Genomic DNA, 20,880 nt, shown 5'->3' with positions numbered 1-20,880 from the left:
TTTTTTAACGTTGATTGGGAATTGCAATATTATCTTGTTTCTGCTAAACATAAGATGATTTGCTTGCTTTGTGACACTGCAGTATCAACATTAAAGAAACTCAATGCTCATCAGCATTATAACACTCATAAGGAACACAAATATTTTAAATTAGAGGAGGAGGCATGAAAGGTTATAATGTAGAAATTAAAATATGAAAAGCAAAAGCAAAGACAATTGTTTCAAGCAGCAATAAGATCCACTGCAAATAATGCCACTGAAGTAACTTATAAAGTATAATAGTTTGTATAAATGGGAAAAAGGGAAGCCATTCAATGACGTAGATATTATGAAAGAATGCATTTTTGAAGTTGTAGGATGCTTAGAACACAACAATGTTCAAAATATAAACAACTGCCTTATTTAAGAACTATAACTGATCAGCAGCATGAATTAGCCTTCAACCGAACAGAACAACTTCATGCAATACTTTCAAAAGGCAAATATATATTATTCAATCACTTTGGATGAATCAACTGATACTACTGACTCAGTGCAGGTTTTGTATTTCATTCCGGTCATAACAGAAGATACCCTTTGCTATGAAGACTTACTCACTTTGGGCATTCTTGAGAACAGAACACCGAAATATATGTCTTCAACAACTTTCAAGATAAATGTTGTGAAATTGGACTGAATTTGGTAAATTTGGTGAGTGTATGTACAGATAGTGCACCTTCCATGATAGAAAAACATTAAGGGTTTATCGTACAAGTAAAAAAAGTATTAACAGATCCAGATGCTCTCATTTCTTTTCATTGTATCTTGCATCAGCAAAATCTCTATGTTAAAGTTACTATTTTAAGTGACCCTTTGCAACAGATCATAAGTATTGTTAACTATATTTGTGCAAATGCAACACAGTATCATCAGTTTAATTACATGCTAATGTTGAATGATGGGGTATTCAATGTGGATTTGTTATATCATTCTAAAGTGCACTGGCTAGAGCAGGGACAGGTGTTAGCCAAAATTTTAACTCTGCAAGAACAGATAGTTAAATTTTATAAATAACAGAATCAGCAATGTAAATTATTGAAAGAAGTTTTCCATGGGAATGCAGCATTTCTGTGTGATATCAAGTCAATTCAAAATGACTTGAATATTTCTTTGCTAGGTAAAACTAAGTCTATATATGATACACGGCAAAAAAAAAATCCAAGCATTTTGAAAAAAAAATTCTTCAAAAGGAAATTTTAGGTGAACATTTTTCCCAATTAGCAAAGGTTATTGGTGTGCAGAATGATATATGCAAATCATTTGAAGAATATATAGCTGTTATAAACCTATTAATTGGAGAATACAATGAAACGTTCACTGACTTTGAGAATCATGACATCACACTCAAATTACCATATCAGCCTCACCTAGCTGATACCACCAAGGCACCTAAAGAACTACAGATGGAATTGACGGAGCTCTCAGTAAATGATATATTAAAATCATTGTTTGATGTTAAGAAAGTTCAAATTGAAACATGGAAAAATGCAGCAGAATACTCATGCCTTTGGCAGCATGCCCAAAAAATGCTTTCTTGTTTTTCAACAACTTATTGCTGCAAATCTACATTCTCCTACCTTACTTAAGTCAAGACTCCCATAAGGTCACAAATGACTGATGCCCATCAAGAAGATCAACTGAAACCCTGGGCCTCCATGCTGCAACCAAATATTCAAATGCTTTTCAACAAAAAGCAGACACAATGAAGTCATTAAAAGGTTAGCTAACTTTAAAATTAACAAATAGTTTTCATTTTTTAAAATTTTTAGGTATAGTTAGATTTTTACCAAATAATGTACATTTTTAAGTATATCTAATTGAAGTTTCTTGAATATGTATTTTATTTGATTACAGCCAAATTAATGTGGCCTTCCAACATGAAAAGATTTCCCATCCCTGCCCTAATGTCTATTAGGACAAATCTTGTCATGGGATCTTATTGCATTGCTTATTTGTAGCAGGTATTTATCCAAGTTGTTATTTAATGTATAATTTGTTCTTTGATGTTGCCTTACTAGCATCTATAAGAACAGTGACACTGACCTTTTAGTAACTCTCATAGTCCCAGTGCCTTGTATACAAGATTTGTTCAAAAATATTTCTCAACAAAACACATTTGTTATATTAATCATTTTACCTATATACATTCTCATAGAGTATCAAGTACAGAAGATATTTAGTTGTAGTTAAGCAGTGTTACACGTTGTTTTGAGCCTGGCATTTACCACATACCTCATTGTTTCAATCTATGTAGAAATGACTTACTAGTATACCAGAAATACTAGAAAATTACCGCCTTTGATCAGCTTAAATATTTCTTTTTTTCCCATAAATGATATAGTTATGTATAAATTGTTGGCCATGGTCATTTATATGTTTATTGGTAGAGATATCAATACCAAGTGTTTTAGAGTAGACCGTCTTTGTTTTGGGAAGAATCATGAAGGAACACTTAATGACATAGATATAGGGTGAATAGGCACCTATGTCTTGAGGAAAAGGTTAAAAGATTTTTTTTTTTCTTTTCTGATTTAATGAGATATAGAACTCTTGCTTTGTAGGTAACAATTTTGTTTTGTTTTGTTTTGTTTTCTCTGCATAATTACTGGTATAGTGAGATCTATCTTAGCAGGAAGGAAACAGGTAAATTTCCATAGAACTGTTAGGAAAGTTATGGGAAGAAAAGGATCAAGTTAAAAACTTCATTTAGATGTTCAATTTTCTAGAATATCTCTGATCAAGTCCTACATTTCTGGTCATACAAGATGTTTTTCAAGTTCCATAATATACATAGTTCTTTATGGTTTTCATTCAGCGGTTATATGGAGAGAAATCACAGATAATTTAAGGTAATATTATTTCTTATGAATATTAAATGTGTTTTTTTTTAAGAAAATAGTGGTTAAAATGAACCACTGAATGTTGACAGTTCTCTTTATATTTCCCTTTATCAATTAAATAATTAGTTCATTGAGTGAATCTTTGAATCTGAGTCCCAAGTAAGGGGAGAAGTCTGTATGGGTAGAAGAAGACTGAACTTGGGCATTTTGATTTTTCTGAGGTCACTTTTGATACAGAATGTATATCACTTGAAACTAATTTGAAACAATAGAACAATCATGTTAAGAGTGCAGAAACATTAGGAAATTTGGTACATATTACTGAAAACATAATTTTAGGCATGATTATATTATGAATTATATTATCTCAGGACTCATACATATGTTATTAAATAATACGAGATGGTAATCTTATAAAAGCATTTTTAGACTTGAAAAGCCACCAATTAGGTTATCTTCTGAAATAAATTTCTATGTTATAACATACAACCGAAGAACAGAAAAGCTATGTAATACTATTTGAAATGATAAATTAAGGTAATATTCTAAAATCAATATTGGTATTAAACATAACTTTATAGTAAAAACATGATTTCAAAGCAACTAAGTGGTTTTCCATAAACTGAAAGAGAGCCCATGATTTTGGCAATGTTCTGCTTATTTTAAAAATGAATTATACTTTTCTCCAAAATCTGCACAACAGAAAATTAAAACATGGGGAAAAAAACACAAGTTGATTACAAATTACAAGCATAGGAGATTGTTATAAAATATTAAACCATGGGGTAACTGTATAATAGCTAAATAAATTCAGGTTTTAAAACCTATAGTTAAAAATATTTAGTAAAACTTTTGAAGTTGTTAAGCAAAAAAAAAATATCTTAACACTGCATCTAAAGCAGTTTTTAAATTCAACACGTTGAGGAAACAAAAAACAGCAAACAGAAGATTTCCTAGTTTCTTTGGATGTGTGGCAAAATAACTAATAACTATGGATTCTAAACTAACTTCTGTCTTCTGATGGCAAAGATGATTTTTGTACCATTTAGAATCCTTGGACACATTTAAATACAAACCGTATGTATGTAATTCCTAACTTTGCTGTTTGTCTTCAATAGCTCTGATAAGCACATAAATGGTATAGCAAAACTCCTTCAGAAACTATTTATATTTTCCTGTTTTTTTTTATCATGGTAAAAAAATACATCACATAAAATTTACCATTGTAAGCATTTTTAAGTGTACAGTAGTGTTAACTATATGAACATTGTTGTGTAACAGTCTATAGAACTTTTCATCTTGTAAAACCAAAATTACTCATTGAGTAATTTTCTTTTCCTCCTCTCCCCAGCCTCTAGCATCTACCAATCAACCTTCTATTTCCAAGAGTTTGACTACTTTAAATATCTCATATAAGTGGACTCATGCAGTATTTGTCTCTTTGTGACTGTCTTATTTCATTCTGTGTAAGGTAATCAAGGTTTATATTATAGCATAAGATAGTATTTCCTCAATAGAATTTAAAATGCATAATTACATTGATGTGTTTGTTAAAAAGTTATTTAAGCAGTTCAGAATAAATTGTTTTACCTTTTAAAGCAAAGAAATGTCTTTGTAAAGATACTTATAAAAAGTTCTCTATTATATGAATCTAAAAATAATGGCTGGGCGCGGTGGCTCACGCCTGTAATCCTAGCACTCTGGGAGGCCAAGGCAGGCGGATTGCTCAAGGTCAGGAGTTCAAAACCAGCCTGAGCAAGACCTCGTCTCTACTATAAAAGAGAAAGAAATTAATTGGCCAACTAATATACATATTAAAAAAAATTAGCCGGGCATGGTGGCACATGCCTGTAGTCCCAGCTACTCGGGAGGCTGAGGCAGCAGGATTGCTTGAGCCCAGGAGTTTGAGCTTGCTGTGAGCTAGGCTGATGCCACGGCACTCACTCTAGCCTGGGCAACAAAGCAAGACTCTGTCTCAATTAAAAAAATAAATAAATAATGATCATTTAATTATAACTTTATCATACATGTTTTTTATTTTACAACGTTTTTAAATAATTGAGTACACTGAGTCACTATAATTATTTTAACGGTATCATGACACAATATGCTATGAATTTACTTTTTCATATGAATATTAGCTCCTGTTATGTGCACAGAGGTAGTAGATGCTTTTAAACTTTTACTTGAGTTCAGGTCATATGTTATAATGATGTATTTATGTAAATGGAAAACTGAAAAACAATTTCCTCCTTATGAGCTAAAATATTTACAGAAACTGTTTATGCAACCATAATGTCTGGTAAGTGTATATTGTAATATTTATAAATAAATGAATTAATAAATACCTCCTGTACCTACAACAATAGTATATATGTAGTTTTTAAAATTTGTAGACAGTCTATGATTGATCATCTATAGTTAACAAAAGAGAGATCTCAAACTGATTTTTGTTTTCAGCCAGGGTGGATAGCAGTATAATTCATTTTCTCATTAAAATACACTTAAAATAAAGCACTAGATTTCAGAGAGGATAACTTTAGTTTGAATAATATTAAGTTTTGGGAACCTATGTGTCATCAAAGTAGAAATGATGGACTACAGTTGCATATATGAATCCAAAATTTAGGACAGTCTAGGCTTAGAAAAATTGATTTGGTAGTCATCAGCATACAAGGGAAAATCTATAGAATGAAAAGAATAAAGAATCCAGCTGTGTACAGAGTGAACTTACTCCTTAATCACAGTTAATCTACAATCTAGTAAATTGATCCAAGAATAATTAAGAATTGGCTATGTATTTAAATAGAACAATTGAACTCAAAGATCTGTTAAATTCCTGTAAACCATCTGTGAAAATTAGCTCAAATAAAAAATTCTCTTATGATCTGAAAGTGATATTTAGGGAAACTTTCCAAGATAGTTATCTTTCTAAACACCTTTTAACTGAAAATAATTTTATATCTCCTCACTATGCACACAATGTTTAAACCATGTGTTCAACATATCCTACATAGATATCACTCATATGTTATTTATCTCTCTATATTATAAATACTATTTTTTTTATCTACCTCCTCTAATTGTGAAATATTTTACTCCAGGGACATAGTTTTATTCCTCAGTCTGGCACACAGGAGCAACTTCATTGACTTTATTTATAGTGATCCATTTATTTGCAGCCCTGAACATAAAGTGAAATTGTGATTGACATTTTCGACATATATTTACTGGGTTAGCAATTGACTTAAAAATGAAACCCTTTACTGTTACGGTGTTTGGCAGGACTATTTACCCACCACACCCTGATGCTTATGTTCCTGCTTTCCTCAGTTATGAACAACCATGGTTCCTCCATTTGATCAGTCTTCACTATCATGAAAGCTCTTTCTAATTTGCAAGGGCTGTAGATAAAGTTCATTCTCAAAGAGCAGGGGTGTTAGTTGCTTTTTGTTGGTGTTGCTTTTTCATGGCTTTGAATTGAGATTCATCTAGGTCCAGAGAAATGACTTCACTTAATATAGCTATCTCCTCACACACTCAGTTTCTTTGTCCATGTTTATTCTAGTCTTTTCAGTTTAAAAACAGTGACTTTAATAAAAAATGTAAAAGCAAATTTGAAAATGACTACTTTTGCTCTATCTATATCATTTTATATGAGATACTATCTGCCTCAGCAATGATCCTAAATTTTCTAGTTATTGTTTTTCTTATTTTCATAAATATGCTTTACAAAAGGTATTTTTTTAAGGTATGTTAGCATTTACTACACTTTTGTCATTCTATGCTCAGATTTTCCTGAACCTGTTCTTAAAGTGTGTGCTGTTGTTTAATTTGTTTTTGGTTATACATGACAACTGATATCTTATATACATCTCTTTAAAAATTGGGTTCAGAGAATAATCTTTGCAGTCACAATTAGTTTCTTTTGGTTCTATGCTGTCTTCTGTTCTTTGGGGTTTTTTTGTTTGTTTGTTTGTTTGCTTGCTTGCTTGCTTGATTGTTTTGGTTATATGACAATTAATCAGAAACAGTATCAGTAAAGATCCGGTTTCCTGAGGCCTTATAGTAACTCAAGCCCCACCAACGTCTGAATCTAAGCCTGGTATTTGTGCATATTTCACCAGAGCAAAAGTTTAAAATGTGCACTTTTTAAAGTACATACCCTTACTTTCTCATTTTGGATGATATACAGCAGACTGCTTGTTAGAAAAGGTTATTTATAAGATTTTTAGACACCTGCAATGCAATCTGCTTGAGGATTATTACAATAGCCTGATTTAAATATCAATTTTGTCAGTTTGAAGAATTAGATTTCTACAGTATATCAAAATTGACTTCTGGTTCCTAATAAGATGACAAACTAATGTGGGCTGCTGAATTCATCTCTCAGTTGTAACCCTAGAGATGCCGTAGGAGGGAGACTGACACAGTTGAGATACTCATATAAAATTGTTTGAAAAAATACTCAGAGAAAAGAAATTGTCTGGGTCTCAAAAAGGTGGAAATTGGCAACCCAGAGCAGTGGAGGGGCTAGTGGGGTAATGGGTGAAGAAGAACCTTTTCATTAACACAAGTTTTTGACCTTTACATTGTATCAAATCCCTCATTTCCCACACTGCCATCACTGAAAGGCAAAACAATAGGATATCCAGCCTTTTGACAGCTGGATTCAGTGGGAAATGCTAACACCTAACTTTCCTGACGATCCTGTAATAAAAAGGACAGCACTGAGCCTGCCCTTGACCACCCTTTCTGAGCCCATCAACACAGGGTGATACAACTAAAGGAAACAGCTGAGCTGAAAGAACAGGGCACTCCCTCTAGGCAGAATTCCCCACTAAAGGTAAATGAGTATGGAGCATTTCCATATGGGACCACATGAGAAAAGCTCTAAGAACTGAGCTGTATCCCAGCCTCACCTTTCTACCCCCACAGGATGTTACCTGGGTAACAAATTAATATCAAAGAATAGAATTCAAGAAGGAAAAAGCATCAGCAGAGAAAAAGAGGACTTTTATTAATATATGGTAAAGGAGAAATCTGCTCCATAAAATACAGTGACTATGAACTTATATGGAGAAGAGCAATATACATCATCAAATGGAGTTGGAGGTTTTAACACATGCTTCTCTAATAATGATAAGCTTGGGAGACAAAAATATTAATGAAGTAATTGAGGATTTTAATAATTTAATAATTACCTAGAATTAATAGGTATGTATTTACACCAACAACAGAGTATACTTATTGAGTATGTTTGTAACTTGACAACATTAAGCAAGTATTAGGTTGTGATGATACAACAAAGGAACTTTAAATAAAGTACTAAAAAACATCACACTATGTTTTATGACAAAATATAAGAATATTAATGCCAATAAGGAAAAATATTAAAAACTAATAGAGTCTGTTGTGATTACAACACTATATATTTATCAAAAATAAAATAGAATACAATTGAATAAATCTTGGGTTAAAGAGAAAATCCAGAAAATAAGTATTTAGCTCTAACAACCAAGGTTAAAATTAAGACAGTGATCTGATATCAAGAAATTCACCTTATTTAACCTATGAGCAGAATTTAATGTCATGAAAATTTCCTTTTTCCTGAAACATCACTCTTCCCTTGGCTTCTGTGACAATAGCTTCACCTATCTCTCTGGACTATTTCTTCAGTCTCCTTGCAAGCTAATCTTCCTCAGTCCTCCCAATAATTGTTTTAAGTCCTCAAGATCAGCCCCAGACTCTATTCTCTACTTCTCTTCTTCTATATACTTAGACACATTCATACACCTGCCTTTAATGATCAGATGTTTGCAAAATATTTTCAAGTTTATACCTTTATCCCACACCTCTCTTGAGTGTCAGACCCCTATATCCAATTGTCTATTTGACGTCTCTGCTTGGTTATCTAAAAGCAGATTATACTCAAGACTCCAAAGAGTATCCTGATAACTTTTACTCCTTCATCAGATTTTCCTCCTGTGTGATGCTGATACTAATATCTAATACATTAATATATTACTTACACCTTAATATATTGATATAAATGATAATAGGATCTTATATCTTCTATATACTTGAGAATGTTCCTCATAATTTTTTTATATACTCAAATTTTTTTTAGCTACTATATAATCTGGGTATCAAGTGTAGTCCCAATTTATAAATTAGTGAAAGTGTTTCAGAGAGTTTTTATAACTTGCTCATGCTTGAATAATTAGGAAGTTGTTGAGATGAGCCATGAACCCAAGTAATCTGACTCCAAAGCCTTCACCATAGTTCTATTCAGTTATGTATCCTTCAGGTCATATAACCAAGCAATTACCTAGCCCTGTCTATTCTATTTACTAGATATTGTATTACTGAGAGCATTTAGATTGCTGTAACAAATAGTTCCCTAATGTGTAATAGCTCAAGACAACCAAAATAATATTTCGTTCAGAAAACATTCCAAGATTGGTGATAGCTGGTTGACAGAAACTCCCTCTAATACGGTAGTTCTGGGATGCAGTCTAGTTCTATCATGTAGCTCTCCCTTTCTTATAACTTTATTGCATCTGCATTAAGCTGATAATAGGGGAGAACATGGAATTGTACATATTGAATTTTTTAATGATCTACTCTTGGAAGTGGCTCACATCACTTCTGCTTACATGCCCTTAGTTAGGACCCATTCAGTAAGTCACACTTAAAGAGTCAGAAAATCTAATCTAGCTGTCTGCCACTATTGTTGTGTATGCTACCATTGCTTTTCATGTTGTTTGCTTATATAGCTCCCCATGTAATCTACTTGCATTTTTCTCTTGACCTTTTCCAATTTATTTTCCTCTTTTAACCTAACCATGCTATTTTCTTGCTGAGGTCCTTTAAAATCTCTGTATGCTTGTGAGAAGACCTAAATCTTTGCAAGGCCTTGGCCTCCACTTATGTTTTCAACCTCATTACCCTTAATATTTTTCTTTTTCTTTGCTCCAGAGGTACAGACTATCTTTGAATTTTTAAACCATGTCTTGCTCCATCTAGCCATATATCTTTGTAAATTCTGGTTTATTTCTCCAGCATGCCATCCCAACTTCCTTCCTAGCTATTTCTAACTCATTTTTAGGATCCAGCAATAACTTCCCCTTCTCAAAGGAAACTTCCATGACCTTTCTGTTTGAAGCATGTTTGATATTCTTCCCTATATCATAACATTATCATAATTCATTCCAATAATTTAGTGTACGTTTATATGCATACTAGACTATTTCTGGATGTACAGAAAATATCTATTCTTAATTTTATTTTTCTTTCTAGTTCCTGCCTCATTCTGCAGTTATAGAAACATGTCTCTAGAAATCAAGTGAATTGCCATTTAATTTTCCCCTACATACTTCTTTTTTATGTACCCTAGATGTAAGGACTGTCTTTACTTACTAATGATAGTAAGTAAATGATCTCAATGACTAATATGTGAATACATTTCAAAATGAGTGAAATCATAAAGACCTATCAAGAGATGTGATTGCTCTGTATAAAGAAAGTTACTCAAATATTATCTAAAAGATCACACACCTGAATTCCTTACTTTAGGTATTATCTATTTTATCTCGTAAACTAGAAACACAGGTAGGTATTTTTGAGTGTTTATGACATGCCAGGAATTACAAAGTATATTTATGCATTCTTTCATCTAATTTTTATAATAAAGTTATCATTATTATTTTATGAGGAAATTAGAGAGAAGTTGAGTAACTTCCTGAGGATTACGGAGTTACTCTGTAGGGGAGCTGCACTCTAAAGTAAATCTGTCTTTAAAAGCTTTCTTCACTGGAGGGGCTATTAAAGCTTACTCCCCACCTTTTACCACATGGACACATGATTCAGTCTTCAGGTCTAGAGACAAGTGGAATCATGGGGAAATTATGAATCATTTGAAATCCAAAAGAAATTCTTTTGTGAAGGCTTTCTTCCCATTCTCTAATGTAGTACAATATAACAAACAGAGTAGGCTGTGGCAGAGTCTGGTCTATTTGAGGCCCTACTCCTAAGAAAACCAAGAAATTGAAAGACAAAGTTTTATCTGTAAGTGGCAGCAACATTATGATTAAGTTTCCTATTGCTCATATATAATCAGCAGTTCTCAGACTTGAGGATTTTCTCTTTTTTTGGAACAGAGTGGGGAGTAGCTCTGGAAACAGAAGTGAGAGAACTTTTATGAAGAGCAAGCTTTTTGTTTTTCTAATATAAAGGAGGAGAAACCAAGAAAATTTCAGAGTGTGCCTGGACATTGAGAGTAAGTACATCCAAATCACTCTAAGTAGATGGTAGGAAGTTGAAGCCAGGAAGCATGATGATTGTATAAGGTTTAAGGGAAGTGCCCTTTATGGAAAACAAATAGAGTAAGGGGAGCTATTCTTCAAGAAGCAGTGGACCCAGGAAATTTGAGGAGGAGTTTATGTGTTAAGAGTCTATTTTATGGGGTATACCAATGTTATGATTATGGAACAAACTCCAGCACAACTTGAGGTCAGGGTCTGGTTTAATATTAACATATAGATTTTCTCACTTTCAAATCTTTGTTAAGTTGACCATACTGTTTTTAAGAATTAGTGTGTGCTTTTCTGCTATTTTATAGTTTGTGTTTACAATCTACTAACTATTTAGAGATTAACCAGGTGGCCATGACATGCATATAGAATAAACTGGCCTTTTAAATCTCAAAGAATCCTGAATCACTTTTTTTTCTCATGAGGATATTTCTGGGGATAGAAAAGAAGTTTGGAAGAAGAGTGATTGCTCTCTCTCCTTCATATTCAAAATGGAAAGTTCATGTAAACACACCAAGCATTATTGTGTGCTTCTTTTGTATAAAATGCTGCACTTCTACAAGATGCCCAGAATACAAAGTTGAAAAAGATAAGATCTATGCTCTTCTGCTGAATCACTTAGCAAGCAGGATTAGAAGAAAGAATCTGCAAACAGTAGGGATTTTTCTCATAGATAAGGGTGGCAGTGACTGTAGGAGAGAATCCCAAACATCCGTTGAGGGATGAGATGAAATAGGGAAGCCACAGGCATTTGGGCAGAAGGTGCTCCTAGCACAACACAAAGCAATTTCACATAGTCACGGATGTTTGGAAAGTGAAAGCTGCAGACAGACCACCCTGTGTGTGATCATCTGAGATGCATTGGCTCAATTTCAGCAAAACTGTCATGCAGCCTCAGGGACAGATCCATAAAAGAAAAAGTTGAAATTGGGCAGTAGGTTATATTATAGTTTTGCAAATCTTGTCTGGGGAGAAAGGAAGAAGCCTTGGAAAAAGCTGTATGTTGGTATGTATGAAAGGGCACCCAATATATTTTCATCAAATGCTTAATAAAAATGATAGTGTCAACACCTTCTAATAAAAGTAAAGACTAAATCGGTCTCTACACAGAAAAGTGTCAGACTTTGGCCTCTTCAGCTTCCTTAATGTTTATCTGGCAAGGTTGTGTTATTGACTAAAGCCTGGTCTTTGAATGTGAAGGACTGGCATTCAACCACAATGGGCTAAGATGTAAATTATCTCCTCAGTTTTCTCAACACAAATTGCTACCCCTCTTCCATCATAGACCAGTGAGAAAGGGCTAGACACAGGTCTTGCTGCATGATGGCTGTTTTTTTTAAAATTCTATTTCTCAAGTCAATTTTACTTTTTAAACAATTTTAGTTTTTATTTAGTGATTGTCTTATGAACTGGTCTGAATCCACGTGGGATTGATTTCTTCTCACACTATCTGGCATCTGAGAAAGAGAATGGCTGAAACTTGAAATTATGCATCTCATGAAATTATATATAAAATATATGTATTTCACATATACACATCATGTATAAAGAATTGATTATTAATTATTAATTAACATACATTAAAGGAATTGACTTTTATTAGTTTTTAAATTTTTTTAAATTTAAAAATATTAAGGAGGCACAAAAGTTTTTGTTATATGGATATACCGTATAATGCTAAAGTCAGGGCTTTCAGTGTATATGCCATGAGGAGAATGTTTATTGTACCCAATAAATGAGATTTCTATCTCTCACACCACACACTCCCCCTTCTTAGTTTCCAATGTTCTTTATGTCTTTTTGTGCCTGTGTGTACCCATCCTTTAGGAAATGTCTATCTAGCTCAATAGAAAAAAAAATATAAGCCCCAACATTTATCAGTGGATCACTATAATATGAAGAGATCAAGCTAATGAATAGGAAAGAATTAGATAGCAGGACTGAGAAGCGGCTGCTGAAATTGGAAAACAAACAGGTAGAAACCAACTAAAGAAAGTGTGTCAAGGAAGAGGAAGTGATTGACTATATTAAAAGCTGCTGGAAGTTCATTTAAGATGACAATTGAGAGTTAACTATTGGATTGAGATACATGGTGGTCATTCATGACCTTGACAAGAGGAGTTTCACTGGAGTTTTGAGGAGAAATGCCTGCTTAGCGCAAATTTAGGGGGGGAAAAAACAGAAATAAAATAATAGAGACATCAAACATACTGAGTAAACATAATAGAGATATCAATTTAACAGAAAGATTGTGCAGGGTTCTTGGAATTAGAAAGTGCAGTCAGGAAAGCTTTTTGTTTTTATTTTAAACAAACAAGAGCATGTTTTTATGCAGATGGGAGTATGTACAGTGGGGAGGAAAATGTTGATGATGCAGACAGGAACCATGTAATTATGGAATCTCTGCATTTGAAAGCAAGAGAGAATGCAACTAGCTCACAAGTAAAAACATTGTGTTTAGGCATGAATGCCTTGGGTAGGAATTTATATATAGTAACAAGAAGGGAAGGCATATTCTTTTAGGAAGGTGTATAGAAGGTTCACTTTTGTATGTTTCAATTTCTCAGAAAAATAAACTTAAAAGCTGAGAATAAGGATAAGGAAGGAGTGAGTGAAATATTGAGGGGGTGCAAGTTGTGAAATATTTATCTAGGGGCATAGGTAAGCATCATGCTTGAGAAATGTAGTTAGGTTTTGCTAGACATCAATAGCAGCCTTTTGTGTTGTATGGTAGTGAAATAAAAATGAAATCACTCGCTATTGTTTGTTCTTTCCCCTAGCAATATTCATGCACATGGGAGCTGCCACAGAATAAATAAAGCCTTAAATTAATAAGGATTAGACAGATGCTGCCAGTAAGTTAAAAGAAGGGAAAATGGGGAAAGGGAAATGAGAGACAATCAAGAGAACAATTGGGATGATTGACCATAAAGTGTAAGTTGAGTACACCATGTTGCTCTCCAAGACTGATGTCAGTTTCAGTGATTTGCTAGGACTCACAGTCAGCAAATAGTCATACTCATGGCTATGATTTATTACAGTAAGGAGTAAAAGCAAAACCAACACAGGGAAAGGCACATGGGAAAAGACCAGAGTAAATAAGGCACAAATTTTCAAAGGCCCTCTTCCAGTGGAGTCACATGGGACACAAATAATTTTTCCAGCAAAGAGTTGTGACACCTATGAAATATCATTATAAAGAGAAGCTCATTGTAAACTTGGTGTTCAGGGTTTCTGTTGGGGGCTTGACAGGTAAGCATTCTCTGTTAGATGTGTAGAACAATTCTGGATTCTCAGAACATGTGTCAGTATTCACCACAAACCACATTGTGTCTGAGAACAGTTTAGGCACAATGAGCCACTTTTATCAATTATAGTAGTAAAAAAAAACCTCTCAAAATCTAAGTTCCCAAACACCAACCTTACAGAAGATCTTTTAAAGGATAAGCACTTTCAGACCTGCTATAATTAACTCTTTTCTGCACATATAGAAAAGAGAAAGAACATTTTTGTGGAGAAAACTGAAAAAGTTATTGGAAACACTGGATTACTTATAGGATGAAAGAATTTTGGAGTAGAGGTACTAGAGGTAATGAGTTGAAAGCATACAGGGTAAAATATTTTGGTCAGATAGTGGGAAGCTCAAAACTGAGATTACGGAGGCATTGAAGCCACTAGAAATTGCAAAACCTAGAGTGAGTGACTAAGATAGGGTTAAATATAATAACAATGATATAGAATATTTCCTAGAACTCAGAGACCAGGGTGTGGGAAGGATAATCTACATATATGATAAAAATCACCAAAAATTAAGATAGAATAGGATTTCAGAGAATAACATGGAACCAGGGCCAAAACTTATTGTGAAGTGAAGGAAAGTAACACTGGGAGTCACTTGATAGATGGCTGCATTAATTGTGTGTCCAGTGTTAGTTTGATGACTTGGTTTTTAACTAAAAGCCAGTTAGAGTGTAATTGTGAAAAAATGAACCCCTAGGAGAAAAAAAGGATGCAATAGCAATGCAAATTTTCTGTAAAAATCTTTAGTTGTCATATGCTAGACATTTCACTTTTTTTATTGCATCATAACTCTCTTCCTTGGGCTGTATTGCATGAAAGAAGAGAGAAAGAAACTGGAAACAACAATGGAAACTAGGAATATCCTACTCTAGCTTCAGCCCTAGAGTTATAAGGGTTACAGGATTTAAAAACAGCCATATTTTGAGAGGGCTTCAGGAAAAGGAGTTTCACAATCTTGGTTTCTATTTTTGATTACAGGTACCTGGGATATTATTATATTGGAGTACACAGGGGATTTCATTCATATATCTCATCCATTAAGATTGAATCAATTTATTCCTAAATTTATATCTCCAACCAGGTCTGTCTTCTGAAACTCAGACTCATATATATACATACCTGCATAATTGTCTCCTCAAAGAGCTCTCCCTACAGCCTGGCCCCTGTAAGTGATACAACAACTTTGCAGTGGCTGAGCTCAAAAACTTTAATATCATCCTTGGCTCCTCTCTTGCACACTCTGCATCCTTTCTGTGAGCAAATCCTATTGACTCCATCTTCCAAATATATCCAAAAATGCTGTCATGAGCAGATACATGCATTCAAGTGTTGGATGAATGGTCTGGCTTGTGACCAAAGTCAGTATAGTTCGAAGAGTTGATTTTAAATTGCAATCAAAGAAGCTTACCTTTTGTATCTATGTATTAGCTCGTAGTATAACTTTTCTGGGGAAAAGTTGGATAAAATATCCAAAAAATAAAAATCTGTTTAAGGCTGCAGAGTGCTGCCAAGGCAGCCACAGTCTGAGAAGCCAACACCACAGGAGGAGGGAGAGTTGATCCTGGTGAGCTCAGCATTCTGTGTCTGTATCGTGCTTTTCTCCTCTGTGCCTCTGCATACTCTGGGCATGTGGTGAGGCTCAAGGGTAGCTGAGAAGACAAACAGAGGGCAGCAGAAAAGAGAGGGGAAGCCAGTAACACTTGTGGCAATATTACAGAGATAAAGAGGTAAAAATTGCACTTGTAGATAGTAAAGGCAGCCAGGATTCAAGAGAACAAGTTCCCTGAGAAAAACGACAGGTGGAAAGAAGTAAGACTGACATTGCATTTCTTACCTTCAAATCAGCTGATGAATTTGTGAGCCACAGAGTGCAGGAGGCTAATAAGCCAAGCAGAATCAACTGAAAAAGGGAGTGGAGTTTAAGGTAGAGTAACAGTACTTAACATTTAGACTGGCAACAAAGACATTCAGTTCTGTTCAGAGAGAAGGAAAGGAAAATGTTGGATTCTCTTATGATTAAACCTTTAATCTTGGAAAATCATCAGAGTTCACCTCCCTAAATATTAACTTCAATCCATAAAGTTAGCTTATTTTTATTTTTATACTTTTTTGATGTGACATCTGTCAGTAATATTTTCCCTTCAACTGTTAATTCATATTAGCAGTTTATTTTTCTTACTAATTTAAGAATTCCTAGAAATGAATAAGATATTATAGTCAAATATTTATCCAGCAGGTATATGAACAGCATTGCTTCAACATTTTATATGTGGCAATTGCAAATGATTCTGTTCTTTAAAATTTACCAATAAAATAGTTGATAAATGTATTTTATCATTACATGTCACATGAAGAATGTTATATTGGCAAAAACAAAGAAATGCAGAATTATTATATAAAGATAAAATAGAACTACTGATAACATATTCCAAGCATATATACACGTTTCTCTTCCTGTTTCACAAAGTAGAAATCAAATGGCCTGAGTAATAACCTACTGCAGTTGTTCATAGAATAACAATCTTAGTTTGCCAAGTTGTAGGTGTCCAAAGGAATTATGTAAACAAAAAAAGAGAACTCTAATCAAAGCTTAAGAAACATTGAATCAAACTTTCTAAAGCTTCTCTGTTTGTTCAAATGAAATTTATTTCATTGTTATTTATTCTTACTTGAACTTGTGAAAGAGTCCAAAATCGTGTATATTATTTAGATCATTAAACCTTTATATTATTAATACCTAAAATTGAATTAAAATGACTTTGCTGCCCAGGGTCCTTTCTGGTCTCTGCTCCCTGAATTCCATCACAGTGCCCCTTAGCAACTGAAGCTGTGGCTCAAGTGGTCCCAAGGGTGGCTCTACCTGCCACAGCGAAAGGTACAAGTTGTAAACTTTGGAGATGCCCAAATGGTGTTAATGTTGTAGGCCCAGAATTCAAGAGCTATGGAGGCATGAAAGTTTCCATCTAGTTTTCAAAGGATACATTGAAGAACTTGTTGACTCAGGCAAAGAGTTGTTGCAGCGGTGGAGCCCCTGCAGGGAATCCTCACCAGGGCAATGCCCAGGCCAGCCTAGTCCAGCCATGGGAGCTGGGCTGCCAACATGAACTGAGAACTGTAGAGACACCAGCATGCAAGACCAGCCTGAGATTGCTGAGGTATGGGCTGAGCCCAGGAAAGCCATGGAGGTGGGACTTTCCTGGTAAGTTCTTGGGGGTCCAACCACCAGGCCAGTGTGCACAGGATACTAGACATGGAAACAAGGAAGATTATCCTCCATCTTTAAGATTTAATATCTTCCCTCTTGGGTTTCAGACTTGCTTGAGGACTGTTACCCCTTTCTTTTGGCCTATTTCTCCCTTTTCAAATGGGAGTGTCTACCCTATGCCTGTCTTGCCATTGTATGTTGGAAGTAAATAACTTGTTTTGATTTCACAGATGGAACTTTGGAATTTGGACCTTTGAGCTGATGCTAGAATGAGTTAGAAATTCGGAGCTATGGGGATGGAATGTATTTACTTTGTATATGAGAATGATGTGAATTTTGGGAAGCCAGGAGTGAAATGCTATGGTTTGAATGTTTGTACACTCCAAAACTCAAGTTGAAACTTAATTCCCAATATGGAAGTAATGGGGGGATAGGGGCCTTAAGATGTGATTGGGTCATGAGGGCTTTGCTCTCATGCTTCCATGAATAGATTAATTCACTCATGGGTTGATGGATTAATGGGTTGACAGATTAATGGATTATCATGGGATTGGGACTGGTGGCTTTACAAAGAATAGAAAGAGAGACCTGAGCTATCATGCCCATACCCTTCACCACGTGATGCCCTGTGCCACTTTGGGATTCTGCGAGAGGCCCTACCAGCAAGAAGGCCCACACCAGACAGGGCCATTCAATCTTGTACTTTTCAGCTCCTATAACTGTAAAAGGTAATTTTTTTTTCTTTATAAATTACCCAAGGCATTCTTGTGATAAGCAAGATAAAAAGAGACTAAGACAAGTTGGTAAACCCAAGCCAGAGTATGCCAACCTATGTTCTTGTTTAACTCACAGGAATTTGGGGTTTTTCATTTATTAATTTGTTTCTTTGTTAAAAATATTACTGCCTTAGATAAATATTATCTATTATTTATCATTTCATTGACTGTTAAGAATGTCCTAACTGATCACCTTGGTTCTAGGATATACTCTGCTTTTGCTAGACTAAGATGCATTCAAATATAAAGAGCTGATTAAGTCATCTCCCTCACTCTAACTTAATTTAAACTTCAAATTCCTTAAGCTAGTCATTATGTCCTTTATCTGGCCATTCTTTCCCTTCTATCCTTTCTTGTCCCTTCTGTAGGTTTAACTTTGACCATTTCCCCTTTCCTACTACAGCCCAGTCATAAAAATTATCCCATTTTTCCTCAGCATTACCATGTTCCTTTTCAATTCTGCACATTTCTAAGAGAAATTTCCTTTGCCTAGGATTTCTTTTATTTCAGTCAGGATTTCCTCTTTTGTCCAGGCTAAAGTGCAGTGGCACCATCATAGCTCACTGCAACCTCAAACTGCTGGGCTTAAGCGATACTTCTGCTTCAACTTCTCAAGTAACTGGGACTACAGGTGAATACCACCATGCCTGCCTAATATTTTTAATTTTTGGTAGAGATTCCATCTCACTATTGCCCAGGCTTGTCTCAAAATCCTGGGTCAAGTGATCCTCCTGCCTCAGCCTCCCAATGTGCTGGGATTTTAGGTGCAAACCACTGTACCTGGCCATGCCTGGGATATTTTTTTTTTCCTCCTCTCTTTTCTTGGTTAAGTCCTACTAATGTCTTAGTTCTCAATTTGAAAGTCAGTTCCTCCTTTTTTGAAAAAGCCCTTCCCCTCATAGCCTACATGGGCAATATTGGTTTGTTCTCTCTAATATCCTATATGTTCTTTATCCTAGAACTTACTATATTTATTTTAATGCCTATTTAATTATTTGTTTTCTACATTTGACATTAATCTCTGTGATGGAAATACCTGTGTTTTGGGTCCTCTAATATCTAAAGTGTTTTTAATATAAATGACTGGAATATAGTAGTTTTATATTAATACTAAATATTTATTACATAATGAATGATGAATACACAGATGAAAAATACATTTGGAATAAAGGAACTGTAGAACATGGTAAATGATTGTATGGGATCTAAGGAAGAAAACAAATATTAAATGACAAAATAATGATATCACATAAAAACAAAGATCTGAGGAAAAAGAAATGACTTATGGGAAAATATAGTTAATTCTAATTTAAGAATAATGAATTTAATTTGAAGTTGTATGGATAAGTATAAATGTCCATAATTACAAATTATGACAGCAGAACTAGAAATTAGAATATAGAAGCCTAGTTATATAGACAGTTCTAGAAGCAGATATCATTTCAAAATTAGAATGTAGTATAAAGCCCATGAAAAAGTAAGCAAAAAAATCTCTTTTTTAGTGGTACGAAAATACTATGATGACTAATCATCATGAGATTGGGAAGTAGTACTAACTCAACACCTAAAGAACTGTTTTGTATTTTCTTTGTTCTTTAAAAGTAATTGTCATGTAAATAATCAAGGCAGTAGAAAAAGAGACAATGACAAGGGGGACAGTGAAGCATGCTAAAATGAGAGACATTGATGAAGCTACAGAGGAATAAGGCTTAGAACCTTTAGGTATAGTACAATAAGGCAGTCAGTCAGTAGATGTTGGGACCAGAATTCAGGCCCAGATAGCTGTCCAACTCCAGAATATGTGTTTTTTACTCTATGTTTTAAATTTATAAAAGGGAAGTGATTCTGAGTATTATTTTAAATTCAGCTGGTAGAGTATAGCATGATTCTGTAGTGGTTTTATATCGGGATGATCTAGCCATTATGAGGAACACAGAGAATTCAGTAGTGTGGTTTGAGAAATATTACTATGGAGGCTAAGGGATTTTAAGAATTTGAAGTAAAAGAAACAATACTTAAAGAAATGAATAAAAACATCATTTGGTTAGTGAAAGTGAGAGAATTAAACAAAGTTAAGGAAGTTAAAGAAAGTTAAGAAAAAACTCAAAGGATATTATTTTGGAGGTAGGTTTAATCTAAGATAATAGAGATGGTTAGTCACTGATGTGGCAGAACGTAGAACTTAAAGATACCAGAAAAGAGTTCTAGTTTCTCAGTCAAAAAATAATCCTTACTTTAATGTCACCATGGATGATATTGGAGAACCCAAATGGTGCTCAACATAGAATTCCCAGTAAGTAACAAATATTGTCATTAATGGTTGCAAGGTAACAGCACACACCCATATAAAGGAAATTCTGCAGTAACTAGAGAAATTTTATATGTGCTCACTTCCAGAAATTATC

At 34.2% G+C, this 20,880-nt stretch overlaps 1 long non-coding RNA gene across 1 annotated transcript in view; it reads right to left on the bottom strand.

The window, feature by feature from the left end:
* The window catches only part of LOC105863045 (uncharacterized), a 29,700-nt gene extending 8,954 nt beyond the window's left edge, over window positions 1-20,746 (bottom strand). Inside the window, exons 1-3 of the long non-coding RNA XR_001150339.2 lie at window positions 20,710-20,746; window positions 16,329-16,394; window positions 15,903-16,143 (exon numbers count right to left, since the gene is read on the bottom strand). This is a non-coding gene — a long non-coding RNA (uncharacterized LOC105863045). The remainder of the gene's footprint in view (window positions 1-15,902; window positions 16,144-16,328; window positions 16,395-20,709) is intronic.
* Between the last annotated feature and the right edge of the window lie 134 nt (window positions 20,747-20,880).

Source organism: Microcebus murinus, chromosome 13 (genome assembly GCF_040939455.1).
Source record: "Microcebus murinus isolate Inina chromosome 13, M.murinus_Inina_mat1.0, whole genome shotgun sequence".
Lineage (NCBI taxonomy): Eukaryota > Metazoa > Chordata > Mammalia > Primates > Cheirogaleidae > Microcebus > Microcebus murinus.
The sequence above is the reverse complement of the archived record's forward strand: the minus strand, read 5'-3'. Positions and strand labels throughout refer to the sequence as shown.